The sequence below is a fragment of the Pinus tabuliformis genome, chromosome 5_1 (genome assembly GCF_031772625.1).
Source record: "Pinus tabuliformis cultivar Carrire ecotype Pingquan chromosome 5_1, CPIR1, whole genome shotgun sequence".
In the NCBI taxonomy this organism is placed as follows: domain Eukaryota; kingdom Viridiplantae; phylum Streptophyta; class Pinopsida; order Pinales; family Pinaceae; genus Pinus; species Pinus tabuliformis.
In genome coordinates, this window is record NC_142305.1 from 780,640,469 (window position 1) to 780,646,583 (window position 6,115).

General features: G+C 33.5%; 1 pseudogene; it reads left to right on the forward strand.

Annotated features, from left to right (window-relative positions):
* The first annotated feature begins 258 nt into the window (after positions 1-258).
* Positions 259-1,334, forward strand: LOC149167269 (transcription factor WER pseudogene; annotated as a pseudogene).
* Positions 1,335-6,115: the final 4,781 nt, after the last annotated feature.

The window sequence follows — 6,115 nt, forward strand, 5'->3', positions numbered from 1 at the left end:
TGATCGCAACATGATAGTATGTCGACATTAATACTCATATACCCATTTGATTTGAATTCAAATTTGAATTTTGAAGCGCCCTATTTCCAAAGAGAAGCGAGGAGGACAGTCCCGTGTCATATACCCATTTGATTTGAATTCAAATTTGAATTTCGAAGCGCGCTATTTTCAAAGGGAAGCGAGGAGGCCAGTCCCGTGTCAGAGCAGACCATCAGCTGTTTTGAGTTAGCCTTAATGAGTTACGGAAGAATATTGAAGATGGTTAGATACCCTAGTTGTTCAAAGGGTCTTAGCCGTGGGGCTTGGTTCGCCATGGAGGATATGAATCTCTCTGAATACCTTCGAATTCATAGCAGCAATGGATGGAAAAATATCCCTAAAAAAGCAGGTGAGTTTCAGTAAAATTCTAATTGCAATTTTTATTGCAAACAAAATGCGCATTGAGAGGCTAAATGAGCGGGTAGGTTTAGTTTTGCAAGTCTTAAGCAATGTGGAAAGAGTTGCAGGTTGCGGTGGCTTAACTATCTTCGCCCCGACATTAAACGTGGTAACATTTCTCCCGACGAGGAGGAGCTCATTATTCGGTTGCATCGTCTTCTTGGCAATCGGTATGTAGAAAATCAGTGCACATGACACTTTCGGTTTTCTTAGGTTTTGAAATATTTTGGAAATCTTCCATTGAGTTAATCTCAACTATACAATGTATTTGCAGGTGGTCTCTAATAGCAGGACGACTGCCTGGTCGAACAGACAACGAAATCAAGAATTACTGGAACACTCATATGGGCAAGAAGTTGTGCCTGTCAATGAACAAATCTCAACCCAGGACTTCAGAAAATCGAAGAACAAGATCAAAATCTCCTGTTCCTGTTCAAAATCCTGTGTTCAAAGCCACTACCGTTAAAATAAAAATAGTCGTGCGACACTGTGGAATTGTAAGAGCAAATGGCTATAACGATGAGGGCTGCAGTAATCATATATCAGATGAAGCCTTCAAATTATGGAACATTCAAGAAACCAGGAAATTCTCATGGCGCGACCTAGTTGTGAACGATTCCATCGGAAACGAAGAATTTGAGCGTATTGGTTTGCCATTGGCTGATAATGCCGTCGAAACAACAGCTACACATTTTCTCTATTCTATGTCGAGTTTAGGTTACCAACAATCTCCTCATTACGATTATTCTGGGGGAGATGCAGTTAGTTTAGCCGAGAGTTCATTGTTTCGAACAAGCAGTCGTCTCAATACTGTAATTTGCTCCCTCTCTATTCGTCTGTTCAACAGATTTTACATCAGAAGACTTGTACAGAGCAATGGAAAAAAACTACAATAACGAACAAGACAAAGAATGTATTCATGAATTCAATTAATTACAGACATGAAGCCCGTTGCAATCACTTACGCATGGGTGGAGAGAGCTTTAGACAAAGTTGGGCTGCAACATCGTGCGGAAGGAATGAGCTATGGACAAACTTTTTTCTGGAACACCATGAATAAATCCCGTGACAGGGAATGGAGCCAATAAAATTTTAGGGATTTCAATCTGAAACTTTCCACCAAGTAGAGTGGCAATCAATGCATTCCACAACTATAGTAAATGTTGTTAAGAGAGGTGTGCTGCATTTTTTTTTAAGTAAAAGTATTATTTTCATTAACTATTACTTTGTGTTTGATAATCAAAAGAAAATTGCAGATTCTCTGTAATATTTAAAATTATTTATCGTTTCAAGTTTCATTTTGTAATATTTCTCTTGCAATTTTTGTTTAACATAATATTGGTGATTGACTTATATTTGTGTGATAATTTTTTAGATACAATTGTAATATTTATGTCATGATTTTAGGATTAAAATTTTTCATATTTAAATTTCATAAAAAATCACTATATTAAAATCCTTGCAAATAGCTCATTTTCATATTCACTTAAATACTATCAATTACTATTTATCATAATTTAATCAAATATTTGCATAAAATAAATAAGATTAATATGTAAATGTAAATGTACAGAGTTTCTAGTGATTACTAACCAACAAAATTTCTCAGTTTCATATAATAACAAAATAAAATCTTATCAACCATTAATTAACTAAAACATTACTTAACTATTTTATAATATTCAAACTACTTTTATAATAAATATTATTAATTAACAAGTTCAATATTAATAAATATTGGTACATGCAGGCTTTATTAGTTGAAATAAATAACTATATTCATAAACTCATCAATAATTAAATGAAAATTGATTCAAATAATAAATTTTTATTTAATATATATTACAACTAGTTTGACACTTAAAAAATTGTTTTTAACAAATAATTTTACTTATAGTAAAAAAAGTTGTGATTTTACTTAATATTAATAACAAATAAGTATAAAATTATTGATAATAAATTCAAATAATTTTCAATTCAAATAAGAAATAACTTAGTAAATAAATCAACTTCAATTTTAATATATATATTTTTAAGGAATATATTCAATCTATGTTTCATAGATATATCTCGCAAGAACAATATTTATTTATACTTTGGCAAGAACAAATACCTTTTAAAATATATCTATCTAACTTTTTTGTGGAAAATGTAAAACCTTCTAGACAACCTTCACGACAAATGTACTACTAGCACAATAAGCCATTATTATTGTTGGGTAAGATTGAATTCTCCACCACCATAATGCAACTATTAACAAAATACTCAATTTACCAATCAATAAAACTTAAATTAACTAGATACTAAACCTTAACACTAACTTAAATTTAATACTTTTACTTTTAGTTTAATTTAATTATATTAAAACTAAACAGCGTATAATAGCTACTATATAACACTTGTTTATTAATAATTTCTTTATTATTATTGCAATTATATTAATAAATATAGTTGATAAAACTAAATTATTGTGATTTTTTAATTGATTATTTTAATTTACATTTATATTATGTTATTTAATAATTTAAATAATAATTTTATAAGTATATAAAATAAATGTGATTTAAAATTATATCGAATATATATCTAATATCTATATATATATATATATATATATATATATATATATATATATATATATATATATATATAAACATTTAAATTTAAAAAAGTTACTCTACCGACATCTATCAACCTAAATACTCTTAGCAGCATTTCTTAATTCTTGCATTAATTTGAATCATTCATGCTATTCTCATTATTTTTATACTTGGTCCTTACTAATGAATTGATGACGACCATGTGATTAGTCAAATATTTTGGAAACGTCATATACTCGGCAAGCCTTATTTCCACCCCTATAGGATATTTATTACACCTTAAGAGTACGAGAGACAGTACCTTGACAGTGGGTTTTGGCCGCCTCGATATGGGGACTCCCATCTCCCTGGTTTCTTGGCAACAAATAACGCGATTATTTCCAGCGACTGCTCCATGACCATATAATACTGACGAGAATGCACTTCATGGACATAACATACATGATACTACGTAATCCAGTCCGTCGACATTAATACTCATCTACCCATTTGATTTGAATTCAAATTTGAATTTCGAAGTGTGCTATTTCATTCTAGTATGGAAGGCAAGCCGAGGATGACAACTAGCTAGCATACTTTGGACACTGTATAAGGCTCGCCCATAGAGCTTGAATCCGTTCCATTGCCGGTTTGGAATTTGAAATTGAATCGATAATCCTCGACTAAACATGGTTGTGAACTAGCGCGCAGTGACTCATTTACTAATGATGAAACCAGGCGCCTATATTCCATAGCTAATCTCCCTTGGGCCTTACCACCATTGGAGGATGGAGAAAGATACTGACTCTCCTTGTGCGTAGCTTTCACAGGTGAAGAGGTACAAGATAAACTTCGTGACCACATTCTCACATAACCTGTGCCAAGTTCGTTTCACTCTCACAATTTCGGTGAGTATTCTCAAAACTTCACTCTAATGATGGTTCGTAGATTTATCATTCCTTTTACAATCATTAATCCTTGCATCCTCCTCTTCTATATCAATACATAGCTTAGACTCTAAAACAAAGGTTTTTGTGTGGCTTATTACATGCGTATCATGCACTATATTATTAAATTGGAGAATCAGATCCCGCTGTGTGTGCTGAAGGGAGTTTTCGACTACATGACAGAGATAAGAGAAGAGCTCAAAGCTTTCCATTTAATCATCTATTGTTAGATATGTGCCAGGAGGTTTCTCCTTTCCCATGTGACATTTTGTGCCTTGGTATAGCTGAGCATGAGCTTAAGATATTGATTTCTGAAATGGAAAATGAGCTGCATCCTCTAGGCTACATCCATACATCCCTTTCTAAAGCCCTGCCGATGCAATTTGGCGATGAAAGCCAACAAAGGTGAATGGGAATACCATCGAATGAGTTTAACGACATCCTCGACAAGTCTATTATATGGATCTGGCATTGTCTCTCCATTGTTTGAAGATTGGGGATGTTATTGCAAATATGTAACGACGCCATTCAACAAAAACTTTTTATTTACAAGAGAGCCCCAAATGGTGAGTCACTAACGACGACTCTATCTTTCTTTTCCTCTCGAATTTTGTCTCTATTAATGATTATAAATATGGAATTTTTTTCTTTTCTTCCCTAAGCTAAGGCCTTGGTTGTCCTCTCCAAAAACAGCATGTGGTAATTTTTAAATGTGAAAATTAACAATCTTTAGTTCAATGAAACATTTTCTGTATTTTAACAATAAATTCGATGGTCTACATTATATATCTATCAAACTTTATCATAATGAAATTTCCACTGAAATTTCAATGGTCTACATTATATATCTATCCGATGAGTCTTTTTCAATTTATTTATATTTATATTTTGAAAATCTTCTAATTAGCTTTTTAATTTACATAGTGCAAAGTTTTTGAGAAGATATGCGCAGTTTCTGTAACATAAACGAAGATACGTGAACGACGTGCATATACGGAAGATATGCACATACAGGAAAGTTCATGTATCTGCATCGTATACGCGCAAATTCAATATACAGAAATTGCGCATATACGGAAACTGGGCATATACGGAAGACATGCGCATGTCTTCCGTATATGCCCAGTTTCCGTATATGCGCACATCTTCCGCATATGCACAATTTCCGTATATGCGCAATTTATGTATATGGAATTTGCGTACATACGATGTAGAAGCATAAATGAAGATGTGTACAAATTCCATATACAGAAATTGCGCATATACGGAAGATGTGCACCGTTTTCGTATATGCGCACATCTTCCATATATGCACAGTTTCCGTATATGCGCAATTTATGTATATGGAATTTACGCATATACGATGCAAAATGTCTTCCGTATATGCCTAGTTTCCGTATATGCGCACATCTTCTGTATATGCACAGTTTCCGTATATGCCAAATTTCTGTATATGGAATTTGTACACATCTTCGTTTATGCTTCTGCATCGTATATGTGCAAATTCCATATACATAAATTGCGCATATACGGAAACTGTGCATATACGGAAGATGTGCGCATATACGGAAACTGGGCATATACGGAAGATGTGCGCATATACGGAAACTGAGCATATACGGAAGATTTGTACACATCTTCTGTATATCCTTAACTTTCTTGTATGTGCATACCTTTCTTATATGCACATCGTTCGTGTATCTGCATCGTATACGCGCAAATTCAATATACAGAAATTGCACATATACGGAAACTGTGCATATACAGAAAACACGAACCACGTGCATATACGGAAGATATGTACATACAGGATCGTTCGTGTATCTGCATCGTATACACGCAAATTCAATATACAGAAATTGCGCTTATACGAAAACTGTGCATATACGGAAGATATGCGCGTGTCTTCCGTATATGCACAATTTCCGTATATGCCCAATTTCTGTATATGGAATTTGCGCATCTGCGATGCAGATACACGAACGACGTGCATATATGGAAGGTATGCACATACAGGAAAGTTAGGGATATATGCAAGACATGCGCATGTCTTCCGTATATGCCCAGTTTCCGTATATGCGCACATCTTCCATATATGCACAGTTTCCGTATATGCGCAATTTCTGTATATGGAATTTGTACACATCTTCG